This window comes from Eubalaena glacialis, chromosome 5 (assembly GCF_028564815.1).
Source record: "Eubalaena glacialis isolate mEubGla1 chromosome 5, mEubGla1.1.hap2.+ XY, whole genome shotgun sequence".
In the NCBI taxonomy this organism is placed as follows: Eukaryota; Metazoa; Chordata; class Mammalia; order Artiodactyla; family Balaenidae; genus Eubalaena; species Eubalaena glacialis.
Window position 1 is genome coordinate 67384596 of NC_083720.1, and position 14895 is coordinate 67399490.

General features: G+C 40.3%; 1 protein-coding gene across 15 annotated transcripts in view; it reads right to left on the reverse strand.

The window, feature by feature from the left end:
* APBB2 (amyloid beta precursor protein binding family B member 2) overlaps nt 1-14895 on the reverse strand; it is a 372773-nt gene that overhangs the window by 220498 nt on the left and 137380 nt on the right. For 14 of the 15 annotated variants that reach the window (XM_061192201.1, XM_061192196.1, XM_061192197.1 and 11 more), the window contains one exon: nt 14240-14356. The exons of the other annotated variant lie outside the window; for it this stretch is intronic. The gene's annotated coding sequence lies outside the window, so the exon portion shown is untranslated. The remainder of the gene's footprint in view (nt 1-14239; nt 14357-14895) is intronic. 15 annotated transcript variants of the gene reach the window in all.

Consider the following 14895-nt stretch of genomic DNA (forward strand, 5'->3'; position numbering starts at 1 on the left):
TAATCAAGTCCTGGAAGCACAGAGAGTCCCATACAGGATAAATCCAAGGAGAAACACACCAAGACACATATTAATCAAACTATCAAAAATTAAATATAAAGAAAACATATTAAAAGCAGCAAGGGAAAAACAACAGATAACACACAAGGGCATCCCCATAAGGTTAACAGCTGATCTTTCAGCAGAAACGCTGCAAGCCAGAAGGGAGTGGCAGGATATACTTAAAGTGATGAAGGAGAAAAACCTACAACCAAGATTACTCTACCCAGCAAGGATCTCATTCAGATTTGATGGAGAAATTAAAACCTTTACAGACAAGCAAAAGCTGAGAGAGTTCAGCACCACCAAACCAGCTTTACAACAAATGCTAAAGGAACTTCTCTAGGCAAGAAACACAAGAGAAGGAAAACACCTACAATAACAAACCCAAAACATTTAAGAAAATGGGAATAGGAACATACATATCGATAATTACCTTAAATGTAAATGGATTAAATGCTCCCACCAAAAGACACAGACTGGCTGAATGGATACAAAAACAAGACCCATATATATGCTGTCTACAAGAGACCCACTTCAGACCTAGAGACACATACAGACTGAAAGTGAGGGGATGGAAAAAGATATTCCATGCAAATGGAAATCAAAAGAAAGCTGGAGTAGCAATTCTCATATCAGACAAAATAGACTTTATAATAAAGACAATTACAAGAGACAAAGACGGACACTATATAATGATCAAGGGATCGATCCAAGAGGAAGGTATAACAATTGTAAATATTTATGCACCCAACATAGGAGCACCTCAATACATAAGGCAAATACTAACAGCCATAAAAGGGGAAATCGACAGTAACACAATCATAGTAGGGGACTTTAACACCCCACTTTCACCAATGGACAGATCATCCAAAATGAAAATAAATAAGGAAACACAAGCTTTAAATGATACATTAAACAAGATGGACTTAATTGATATTTATAGGACATTCCACCCAAAAACAACAGAATACACATTTTTCTCAAGTGCTCATGGAACATTCTCCAGGATAGATCATATCTTGGGTCACAAATCAAGCCTTGGTAAATTTAAAAAAATTGAAATCGTAGCAAGTATCTTTTCCGACCACAACGCTATGAGACTAGATATCAATTACAGGAAAAGATCTGTAAAAAATACAAACACATGGAGGCTACACAATACACTACTTAATAACGAAGTGATCACTGAAGAAATCAAAGGGGAAATCAAAAAATACCTAGAAACAAATGACAATGGAGACACGACGATCCAAAACCTATGGGATGCAGCAAAAGCAGTTCTAAGAGGGAAGTTTATAGCAATACAAGCCTACATCAAGAAACAGGAAACATCTCGAATAAACAACCTAACCTTGCACCTAAAGCAATTAGAGAAAGAAGAACAAAAAAACCCCAAAGCTAGCAGAAGGAAAGAAATCATAAAGATCAGATCAGAAATAAATGAAAAAGAAATGAAGGAAACAATAGCAAAAATCAATGAAACTAAAAGCTGGTTCTTTGAGAAGATAAACAAAATTGATAAACCATTAGCCAGACTCATCAAGAGAAAAAAGGAGAAGACTCAAATTAATAGAATTAGAAATGAAAAAGGAGAAGTAACCACTGACACTGCAGAAATACAAACGATCATAAGAGATTACTACAAGCAACTCTATGCTAATAAAATGGACAACCTGGAAGAAATGGACAGATTCTTAGAAATGCACAACCTGCCGAGACTGAACCAGGAAGAAATAGAAAATATGAACAGACCAATCACAAGCACTGAAATTGAAACTGTGATTAAAAATCTTCCAACACACAAAAGCCCAGGACCAGATGGCTTCACAGGTGAATTCTATCAAACATTTAGAGAAGAGCTAACACCTATCCTTCTCAAACTCTTCCAAAATATTGCAGAGGGAGGAACACTCCCCAACTCATTCTACGAGGCCACCATCACCCTGATACCAAAACCAGGCAAAGATGTCACAAAGAAAGAAAACTACAGGCCAATATCACTGATGAACATAGATGCAAAAATCCTCAACAAAATACTAGCAAACAGAATCCAACAGCACATTAAAAGGATCATACACCATGATCAAGTGGGGTTTATTCCAGGAATGCAAGGATTCTTCAATATACGCAAATCAATCAACGTGATACATCATATTAACAAATTGAAGGAGAAAAACCATATGATCATCTCAATAGATGCAGAGAAAGCTTTCGACAAAATTCAACACCCATTTATGATAAAAGTCCTGCAGAAAGTAGGCATAGAGGGAACTTTCCTCAACATAATAAAGGCCGTATATGACAAACCCACAGCCAACATTGTCCTCAATGGTGAAAAACTGAAACCATTTCCACTAAGATCAGGAACAAGACAAGGTTGCCCACTCTCACCACTATTATTCAACATAGTTTTGGAAGTGTTAGCCACAGCAATCAGAGACGAAAAAGAAATAAAAGGAATCCAAATCGGAAAAGAAGAAGTAAAGCTGTCACTGTTTGCAGATGACATGATACTATACATAGAGAATCCAAAAGATGCTACCAGAAAACTACTAGAGCTAATCAATGAATTTGGTAAAGTAGCAGGATACAAAATTAATGCACAGAAATCTCTTGCATTCCTGTATAGTAATGATGAAAAATCTGAAAGTGAAATTAAGAAAACACTCCCGTTTACCATTGCAACAAAAAGAATAAAATACCTAGGAATAAACCTACCTAAGGAGACAAAAGACCTGTATGCAGAAAATTATAGGACACTGATGAAAGAAATTAAAGATGATACAAATAGATGGAGAGATATACCATGTTCTTGGATTGGAAGAATAAACATTGTGAAAATGACTCTGCTACCCAAAGCAATCTACAGATTCAATGCAATCCCTATCAAACTACCACTGGCATTTTTCACAGAACTAGAACAAAAAATTTCACAATTTGTATGGAAACACAAAAGACCCCGAATAGCCAAAGCAATCTTGAGAACGAAAAATGGAGCTGGAGGAATCAGGCTCCCTGACTTCAGACTATATTACAAAGCTACAGTAATCAAGACAGTTTGGTACTGGCACAAAAACAGAAATATAGATCAATGGAACAGGATAGAAAGCCCAGAGATAAGCCCACGCACATATGGTCACCTTATCTTTGATAAAGGAGGCAAGCATATACAGTGGAGAAAAGACAGCCTCTTCAATAAGTGGTGCTGGGAAAATTGGACAGGTACATGTAAAAGTATGAAATTAGAACACTCCCTAACACCATACACAAAAATAAACTCAAAATGGATTAAAGACCTAAGTGTAAGGCCAGACACTATCAAACTCTTAGAGGAAAACATAGGCAGAATACTGTATGACATAAGTCACAGCAAGATCCTTTTTGACCCAGGTCCTAGAGAAATGGAAATAAAAACACAAATAAACAAATGGGACCTAATGAAACTTAAAAGCTTTTGCACAGCAAAGGAAACCATAAACAAGACCAAAAGACAACCCTCAGAATGGGAGAAAATATTTGCAAATGAAGCAACGGACAAAGGATTAATCTCCAAGATTTACAAGCAGCTCATGCAGCTCAATAACAAAAAAACAAACAACCCAATCCAAAAATGGGCAGAAGACCTAAATAGACATTTCTCCAAAGAAGAGATACAGATTGCCAACAGACACATGAAAGAATGCTCAACATCATTAATCATTAGAGAAATGCAAATCAAAACTACAATGAGGTATCATCTCACACCGGTCAGAATGGCCATCATCAAAAAATCTAGAAACAATAAATGCTGGAGAGGGTGTGGAGAAAAGGGAACACTCTTGCACTGTTGGTGGGAATGTAAATTGATACAGCCACTATGGAGAACAGTATGGAGGTTCCTTAAAAAACTAAAAATAGAACTACCATATGACCCAGCAATCCCACTACTGGGCATATACCCTGAGAAAACCATAATTCAGAAAGAGTCATGTACCAAAATATTCATTGCAGCTCTGTTTACAATAGCCAGGACATGGAAGCAACCTAGGTGTCCATCATCGGATGAATGGATAAAGAAGATGTGGCACATATATACAATGGAATATTACTCAGCCATAAAAAGAAATGAAATGGAGGTGTTTGTAATGAGGTGGATGGAGTTAGAGTCTGTCATACAGAGTGAAGTAAGTCAGAAAGAGAAAAACAAATACAGTATGCTAACACATATATATGGAATCTAAGGGAAAAAAAAAAAAAAAAAAAAAAGAGGTCATGAAGAACCTAGTGGCAAGATGGGAATAAAGACATAGACCTACTAGAGAATGGACTTGAGGATATGGGGAGGGGGAGGGGTGAGATGTGACAGGGTGAGAGAGTGTCATGGACATATATACACTACCAAATGTAAAATAGATAACTAGTGGGAAGCAGCCGCATAGCACAGGGAGATCAGCTCGGTGCTTTGTGACCACCTAGAGGGGTGGGATAGGGAGGGTGGGAGGGAGGGAGATGCAAGAGGGAAGAGATATGGCAACATATGTATATGTGTAACTGATTCACTTTGTTGTAAAGCAGAAGCTAGCACACCATTGTAAAGCAATTATACTTCAATAAAGATGTTTAAAAAAAAAAAAAAAAAAAAATAATGGACACAGGGTTTCATTTCAGGGTGATAAAAACATCCTGGAATTAGATAGTGGTGATGGTTGTACAACTTTATGAATATACTAAATGCAACTGGATTTTACACTTTAAAGGAGTGAATTTATAGTATGTTAATTATATCTCATTTTGGGGGGGGGAGGGATGCAAAAACCCTCAATGCGCAAGTTCAGGAATAGATAAGAAACAGCCAAAGAGGGAATTCATGAATTGGAAGATGGCTCAGCTAATAAGGAGGGTTTGTTTCAATAGGGGTTGGAGATTTGCCAACAAAACAGTATCTTAAATTTGGGGCTTCTTTATATTCTCCTCTGTACTATACCTTGCCTCCTAGTCCTGTCAGGTAAGGAGCAATCTTACCCTTTTTGGTTAGAGTACCTGGCACAGCAATTCAGACATGGAATGAATGTTTGTTTGTTTGTTTGTTTGGGGAGGAAACTAATATTTCTCTAGGTAGATGCAATAGCTGTGTGTGTGTTTGTGTATGTTCCTATAACAGCAAATAGTTGGCAGTAAGTAGAAAAGGAAAAAGTTCAGGGTGGAAAAAGAAAAAACGTAGGCTGAATAATGTCATCCCCTCCCCTCAAAAGATATCTCCACCCTAATCCCTAGAAACTTATATGGGCACTAAAACAGCAACTATGATTAGGTTAAAGTCTTGAGATGGGGAGAGATGCTGATGTTCTGGGTGGACCCTAAATGTAATCACAATTTGTCTTTGTAAGAGGAAGCAGAGAGATTTGACTGCAGAAGAGGAGAGGGTAACGTGAGCAGAGATGAGAGTGATTCACTTTGAAGACGGAGAAAGGGGCCACAAACCAAGGAATACAGGCAGTCACTAAAAGCTGAAAAAGTCAGGAATGCAGATTCTCGCCTAGAGCTTTCAAGAGGAATCAGCCCTGCCAACTTGATAGCCCAGTAAGACTCCTTGCAGACATCTGGCTTCCAAAATAGTTAAGAGAGTAAATATTGTGTTAAGTCACCAAGTTTGCAGTAATTTATTACAGCAGCAACAGAAAACTAATACAAAAGGTAAGTAGAAGAAGAGGAATAATTCCGCCTTGAGAGAATCAAAGGAAACTGACACCAAAACATACAAGGGCATTAGAATTACTTCCCAGTTTGGCGTGAGAACTGCCTCCCAGTTTGCAGAGGAGAACACTAAGGAGATTTGGATGAGAGGGTTGATGAAGTCAGGTGGGTGCAAACAAAACGGGCTGTCATGTTCAGAAAGAGGCTACCCTGAACACAACTAAAGCAGTAGAACCATGTGTGTTAGAAATTAGGATTTGGAAAAACTTGTAATGTGCAAGGAATCCCCTTTGTTCATTCATTATATATAAAATATATGTATGTATTGAGCATTTACTATATGTCAGGTCCTGTACTTAATGACATTCATAATGGTTCTCAGGACTTTTCCTATCAGAAGCATTTACACAATGACACCAGGAAACAGGTGCTAACACACCTGTCTAAACTGTAGAGCTATCTAAACACTATCATGTAAAAGCACTTGTGTTTTTGTCACTGCAGTTGTGTAGAAAAAAAAATAAATAAATAAAATAAATAAATAAATAAAGTGGATTACCTTTATTTACTGGGCTCTGACCTCTCATTTCAATGCTCTTTGTCTTGGCCTGTTTGCAGGTATTTTAAGCAGTTAAAATCCAAGGTCAAACACTACTTCACGGGCTTCCCTGGTGGCGCTGTGGTTGAGAATCTGCCTGCCAATGCAGGGGACACAGGTTCGAGCCCTGGTCTGGGAGGATCCCGCATGCCGCGGGGCAACTGGGCCCGTGAGCCACAACTACTGAGCCTGTGCGTCTGGAGCCTGTGCTCCGCAACAAGAGAGGCCGCGATAGTGAGAGGCCCGTGCACCGCGATGAAGAGTGGCCCCCGCTCGCCACAACTAGAGAAAGCCCTCGCACAGAAACGAAGACCCAACACAGCCAAAAATAATAAATTAAAAAAAAAAAACAAAAAACACTACTTCACTATCCATTAATGTTTTGTGTTCTATGTCTTGAATATAATTGCTCTGCCTTTGGCTCGGTTCTCCCTAGAGCCAAGGTTCAGTTGCAGTTCTTTCTCTGGAAAGCAAATATACTATAGAATTTTTGAACTAGAGGTTACCTAAACATCATCCAGTCCAACTACTCAATTTACAGATGTCAGAAGTGAGATTCAGTTGGTTCTAATGACTCGTCTATGCCCTCAGCCCAGGAACGGCAGGGCCAGGGCTAGAACCCAGACCTCCCATCTCCCAGTCCGAGGACTCTCTCACAGGCTGTCCACTTTTAAGTCCAGAGTTCTAAGTCTGAGGGCTTGGTTTCATATTTTAATTAAATCCCCAAGCTATTATCATAAGAAAAACCTAGCAACCTTATCTCTTTAAAGAATCAGACTTTCAGCTTATAACCAATACAAACAACGTGTAATGAAGACAAGTCATATTACCAACACAAGTCAAATTGACTTTTCTTACATTTGCATCACACATATTTAAAGTGGCTGATTTTGGGCTACTGAACAGACAAACCTTTTTTTTAAGTTTAGATAAACTGAATTTAAAAATTTTAAATCTAAGCCTCAATATTAATAAAAAGGAAATGCAAACTACAACAATGAAGATAGCATATTTCACCTATCATATAGAAAAGTGTTTTTTTCTCTCTCTCTCTCTGTTTCTAGAGTAGGAAGAAATGGGCAGTCTTCACACAAGAATGATGAAAGTAAATAAAACTTCTCTAGAGAGCAGTTTGGATGTGTGTAGCAATGTCTTTAAAATGTGCAAGCAACCCTTCAACTTAGCAATTTCACTTCTAAACATTTCTTAAGCACAAAAAAAAAAAAAAAAAGACTTATGAGTAATCTAGAAGGACAGCAACAGACTGGAAATAACTTAAATGTTCAACAATGGGTGACTGTTAATTATGATACATCCATGCATTGTAATAAAGTATAAGATCAGTAAAAACCATCTACCAGAAGAACATCTAATATCAGAAATTTCCATGATGAATTAAGCAACAAAAAGTAGGTCAGAAAATAAGATGATGATGACAATAATGCTAACATGAAAGTACAGGTGCTTATATAGACACACACACAAAGATTATAAAGACATGCAAAATGTTAAGGATTTTTTTTTCCCCCTTGGGCTTTTTAGTATTTACACATTTTCTAGAATATATAGATTTTTTTTTTCTTGGACAGAAGAAAAATCTAATCAGTGTATTTTAAAAATCGTGTTCCCTTTAACCTTTCCCAACTCCTACATACATCCACTTTTCATTCATGGACTCACGACAACCCTGAGACTCCCCAGGGGCTCCCCTGCTGTGATCCCCTGCAGGTGATCTGGACAATCCTGCAGGCCTTCCTCCCACACCAGAAAAACCAATGAAAACCAGAACAGAAAGCCCCTCTCCTGGAATGCCACGTCACGTCCTGGCTGTTCCAGGCAGTGAGACCCACACTTGGCTGTGAACGATCTTGGGCACTGCTCTCAGGCTCCTGGTCTTAACTCAAATTCCCAATGTTGGGACTTCCCTGGCGGTCCAGTGGTTAAGACTCAGCGCTTCCACTGCAGAGCCGCTGGTTCCATCCCTGGTCGGGGAACTAAGATCCTGCATGCAGCGCGGTGCTGCCAAAACAAAGGAACAAAAAATTCCCCATGTTTCCTCAAACCCCAACTGAGTTCAGAACCCTCCCCTCACCCGACCCCCTGAAAACTCCAAGTCTGCCCAAGCTTGCCCTCCAGTACTCTGTAATCTCTAGGGCAGTGCTTTTCAAACTGAGAGTTGAGATGTGTTAATGGACGGAGAAAATCAATTCAGTGGGTCCTGGCCAACATCTTTTTAACCACGATAAAAGTCCCTCCTCCTGTGGAGGGGAATCAGGCTCCCTGCACTCACCTGCTTTTACTGCCTTCCTCTGGGACATCACGTAAGTAAGTCCACTACAGGCTACAGCTACTTCTGAGTTGCTACTGGTCTAGAAAGGTATTTACGACACTTTGTTGAGTAAACACAATGTCTGACATTATCCTATTTCTATAAATAAACAGAATAAATAAATATATTAAGAGAGAATACTGGAAGTACAGGAAAGCGGTCAACAAAGTGTTTAACACAGTTATCTCTTGGTATATAGGGTTGTGAGAACTTATTTTCTCTTTTCGTCATTTTTAAAATTTTCCAATGCTCAACTTCGCTAAGAATTAGAGAAATGCAAATCAAAACTACAAAGAGGGACTTCCCTGGTGGCGCAGTGGTTAAGAATCTGCCTGTCAATGCAGGGGACACAGGTTCGAGCCCTGGTCCAGGGAGATCCCACATGCCGCCGACCAACTAAGCCCGTGCACCACAACTACTGAGCCTGCGCTCTAGAGCCCGTGAGCCACAACTACTGAGCCCGTGTGCCACAACTACTGAAGCCCAAGTTCCTAGAGCCTGTGTTCCGTAACAAGAAGCCACTGCAACAAGAAGCCCACTCGTCACAACTAGAGAAAGCCCGTGCGCAGCAACGAAGACCCAACACAGCCATAAGTAAATAAATAAATTTATTTAAAAAAACCTCACACCAGTCAGAATGGCCATCATCAAAAAGTCTACAAACAATAAATGCTGGAGAGGGTATGGAGAAAAGGGAAACCTCCTACCCTGTTGGTGGGAATGTAAATCAGCACAGCCATTATGGAGAACAGTATAGAGGTTCCTTAAAAAACTACAAATAGAGTTACCATACGATCCAGCAATCCCACTCCTGGGCATAGACCCAGAGAAAATCATAATTCTGAAAGGTTCATGCATCCCAATGTTCACTGCAGCACTGTTTACAATAGCCAAGACATGGAAGCAACCTAAATGTCCATCTACAGAGGAATGGATAAAGAAGATGTGGTACATATATACAATGGAATACTACTCAGCCATAAAAAAGAATGAAATGCCATTTGCAGGAACATGGATGGACCTAGAGATTATCACACTAAGTGAAGTAAGTCAGACAAAGAAAGACAAATATCATATATCACTTATATGTGGAATCTAAAAAAAATGGTACAAATGAACTTATTTACAAAACAGAAACAGACTCAGACCTAGAAAACAAACTTATGGTTACCAAAAGGGAAAGGTGGAGGGGTGGGATAAATTAGGAGTTTGGGATTAACATATACACACTATTATATATAAAACAGATAATCAACAAGGACCTACTATATAGCACAGGGAACTCTATGGGAAAAGATTCTGAAAAAGAATGGATATATGTATATGTATAACTGATTCACTTTGCTGTACACCTGAATCTAACACAACATTGTAGATCAACTATACTTCAATACACAATAAAAATTAAAATTAAAAAATTTCTATATTAAACATATATTACTTGCATGATTTTTAAAGCATTGTTACTATTTCTGTATTATTATTACTCTTTCTATATGAAGTGCTCTCCTAGGGCCTTCACATTACCTGTAATTACTGGGTTCAAATAATGGATAAAAGAGGAGATATGAGACAGATGTCAGCATCGTTTGATGCAGAATCTTTTAGGCCTCTAAGACCATGTTACTAAAAGCCATGGTGTGGAGAACAGGAGAGTGGACAACATTTAAATAAGTGATCACCCAAGTGATGACCAGGTCACTAGAAAGCCTGGTGGGAGGAAAGAACACAGACAGAAGGCAGATAAACCTAGGCTCAAACTGCAACTCCGCTGTGACAAGTTACTTTGCTGTTTCAAGCCTCAGTATTCTCATCTGTGAAATGGGGATGATATGATGAACCTTTCAAAGTATATCCCATTTGAAGTGGAGAATTTCTAGTAAATTCAGTACACAGTGAGTGGCATGGAGTAGGACTACAAACAAAACCAATGTCTTTCATCACTGAGAACAGGGGAAGTCAAGGAGGGAAGGCCAAAAGAAATAATCATATTTGCCTGATACTGTTTAAACTTTTTAAACGGCAATTTCTTAAGAAAGGGAGGAAATGCCCACCCTGTGAGTGGGAGGGAAGGAAAGGCAGGAGAGCCAGGGGCGGGCAAGCAGCACAGGGCCCAGCACACGGACAGCCCTGGAGGCCTTAATTACACCCTCTTGGCCTTGGCCTTGGTCTGCACAGGTTCCACCAAGTTCTCTGGAAAATGCTTTATAGGGGCTTCCTGAGGACAGTTGTTACCCAGTCTCACCCCTAAGCCCAAAGTGATTCCACAAATATTTGAGCTTCTACCACTGATGGGGCACTGTCCCCACACACAGAGGAGAGGAGGGAGATGAAACAGAGTTTAGTTTCAAAGGTCTGACGAAGTATACACACACGCCAAGATAGAATGAGTAATTTGGGACACAAGCTTCACAAGGGAGATGTAAGAGCTACAGGAACGCGTGCCTCCTGCTGGGAAATGAGGGAAGCTTCCTGGGAGAGAGGGCAACTCTGCTGCACCCAAAAGTCAGAATGGGGTTTTAGCAGGTTCTCCACAGAGCGATCCTCATTCCAGAGAGGGCACAGCACGAACAATGAGTGACCCAAAGGCAAAGGGTGTGTCTCGGCAGGAGCAGCCCACTCGGGCCAACACAGGACACCTACTGAGGAGAAAGAATACCACCAATGACCATCACATCAGTAACCAACCAGTAATCATGGGTATTATAAGGAGCAGTGAAAGAAAACGTGGAGGACTCCAATGTCAGGATGACCTTCTGGACTAGCGGGGATGCGCTGAGCACAGGGAAGTGATGTGATTAGAGCTGTGCTTCTGTGAGATTAATGTGGCCACTATGCAGGAGTCAAATTTGCAGGGAGAGAGACTTCCGGCCAGAGGTCGGGAGACTATTGCAACGGTCCAGACCCTGATGGTCAGGGTTAGAGCGGAGACTGCAGTCACGCAAGGAAACTACAAGATGCAAACAAAAATAAATAAGGATGCAATCTGACTAGTAATTTCCAGGATAATTTAACTCTAGTCTTAACACAAGCACAAATATCTATATGAAAAGTGGGGAAAGGTCAGCTCTAGCTACTGACTTCTTACTTTGGTGCTCAATGGATGCCACTCCACATTCCACCAAAGAACAGCATCCTGTCCTGAAAAAAGCCTTGAAAGGCAGAACAGTGGTCCCAAAACACAGAAAAAGAAAATCCAGAACTCCCATTTGCCATGCAAGCCTCGGAAACAATTCAGAGCAGTACGTACTTCCAACCCTTGACGGAGGGTTGTGACCACACTTAATGACAAAATTATAAACTCCAGAGAATGCCTTTCCCCTGAAATAGTTTCCCATCTCCAGGGAACTATTCATGTCTAAAGTTCCTGATCAGACCTAGGCCTGGCCTGGAGGCCCCAAGTCATCTTAGATTTCTTGCCTTAGGTGATAGGAGACAGAGCAGCTGAGGTGAACGTTTCCTACCACCAAGAGTAGCCACTAAAGAATGTCAGCTGGAGATTTCAACAAGCAAATCTTACTTAACAATCAGGAAAGGGGAAGTACAAAGGGGAGGGGGAAAGAATGGAAAACAAACCGCATAAAATAAATGATGGTTTTAATGCTTTGGACTAGGGGATCAATAACACTGGAAAGAGAGGTGGAAAGCACAGAAGGGTGGGAACCACATTCTAGGTCCAGGGAAGGATGTTTCAAGGAAGGCATCACGCAGACACGCTGCAGGCCAAGGGACCATCATGCATGCCCCCTGGACAAGGCAGACATGCACCCTCCTTCCCGCCAGAAAAAGGCCCAGGTGACATGTCCAGCAAAGGCCTCAGCGTATTCATAGCAGCCACCTCTATTCTGGGGGTGGCTAGCTCATTCCTAGCACCCAGGAAGGGTGAGATAAGAAGACAGTTTTCTCCTAGAGAGTATTAGTAAGAATTAAGCCAAGTGAAAAAGAAGTGCTTCCGCTCAACTACTTGACAGCCCTTTAGAAAGCTCTGGAGAGGAGAGGTACGATGGTGGTGAAAAATGAGCAGGACCACACTTGTGCATTTTCCAAGGAAATTTACTTCTTCTACTCCAAGAAACCAAACTTTAAAATCTTAAGCATTTTAAAGGAAGAATTTCCTCAAAATATATTAGATTGAACCATAAGCAATCAGCATTTTTGTAGGTCAAAAACAGTCGAATATTAACAATTTCATGTGATTGAATCGTAGAACATGCCTTCCAACTTTTTCTACAGCAGAGACAGGCAAATTTTTTCTTAACAGACCAGACTGTAGATATTTTAGGCTCTGAGGGCCAAGAGGCAAAACAGATTATGTAGGTAACCATTCAAAAACATGAAAACCATTGTTAGGCCCTACAAAAACAGGCATGGGCTAGATCTGGCCCGTGGGCCACCCTTTGCCAATCTCTGTCTTACAGTATGACAAGGGTAAACTTTTTCTGATAATGTTCACTATAAAAATGGCTGACTTTAGAGTAATACAGTGATGCCCTTGGAGGATAGGAAAGTCTATCAGTAAAAGCCACTGCTCCCATCCCAGCCGGCTCTAACACTGGTGGTTGGTCTGAGCCCCCAGTCTGCTGTCAGCGCTCCCTTCCGCTGCTGTTTCTACTGATCTGGCTTATTTTAGAAGCAGTTGTCTGCGGGAGGGTTTGAGGGTGGTTCTAACTTTTCTACAAAGAAAAAAGAAAAAGAAATGTACAAGGAAATGGGGCTTAACGGTAACTGTGAATAACCATTAACTACAGAAAGGATAGGGGAGCAAAGGCACTCTGAGGAATTACCCCAAACACACCCCTGATTTGAATTCAAAATTCCAGAGGTCCAAAGGGCAGCAACAAAAACAGGAAAATACCTAAACAGCTGGCCCAAGGCTGAAAGACTAAAGGGAGCAAAAAATAAGTTTGAGACAAACTATGCTTTATAGAAATAAGAGAGATCATTAAATGGGCAATAATCATTTTTCTCCTAATTTATCAGGGTAGAGCCAAACAGGAAAAGGCTGCATTTGTAGCCACTCCCAAAAGACTACTAATGGGAAAACTTAACTGTTGTGAGACACAGAAAGTCATCACTGAGGGAATCAACAGTTTCCTCCTATGGAGAATGTTAAGAAATTAGAGTCGGGGACTCTCTCGCCAACATGTATTCAACAATGACATACCCTGAGGACCTCTTCTGGGTCCGTGAATTTTTTTATTTCAAAAGAATTTTTTAAATCACTGGGAAATGTTCCTAATTTATGGCATTGCTATTGTTTCAAATGTTATATATTGTGATGAAAAAGGAAAACTCAAACAAACAAACAAACAAAAAAACCTGTATGTGAGTGGATGCGCTGAAACAGAAAAGGGAGATTGCTGATATACACTTCTGGTCTGTCTTATAAGAGGGCCACTGAATTATAAAAATCCTAATTTAGATAACATTTCTCATCATTCAATATTAAAAACTTACCCTAGAGCAGATCCATTCTCCTGCATTTCTAAACACTGTCATGTATATCTTATAAACCTTCACCAGTTCAGTAGCCTGCAATATTCTACACTGAAAATTAAAGGTAAAAAAAGAAAAAGAGAGACAAATCCCATACATACATGAGCTGCCTGGATAACAGTGAGCCTCTGGGTACCGTCTGCCCATAGCGACCAGTCAGCACATTATCAGGGGCCTCGGCAGTCTCCAAGTACTCAGGAAAGACTGAGATGTTTAAGCTGTGGTATGGGGAGGGGGAGACAAAAAGAAAGTAGAAATAAAGAAACAGATTTAGGATAATGATTGCATATTTTCATTCAAATGCTAATGATGACCACAAATTTCCAGATAACCAGGTTTATGAATTATTCATAGTCACATCCGAGATGAAGTCTCCCTGTCACTGTTGGCAGGCCCAGAGCACGTTGATGATTATTAGCATGTGGCCCCTATATTAAGTGTGACAGAAGTGCACGTCGCTGCAAGTCTATCCATCAGGGCTGGCCCTCACTGGCTCTATTTATTTACTTATTTATTTGGCCACGCCACGTGGCATGTAGGATCTTAGTTCCCTGACCAGGGATCAAACTGCACTCCCTGCATTAGAAGCGCAGAGTCTTAACCACTGGACCGTCACTGGCCCTCTTCAGAGGACCAGACAACCCCACCCACGCTGATGCTTTTTCATCTCACTCTTCCTTAACGTCAAGCAATAGCACTAGCCTGGTTCTTTGTTGTGACATCTAAACTGATATTCTGTAAAAAAAAACTCTAAAAG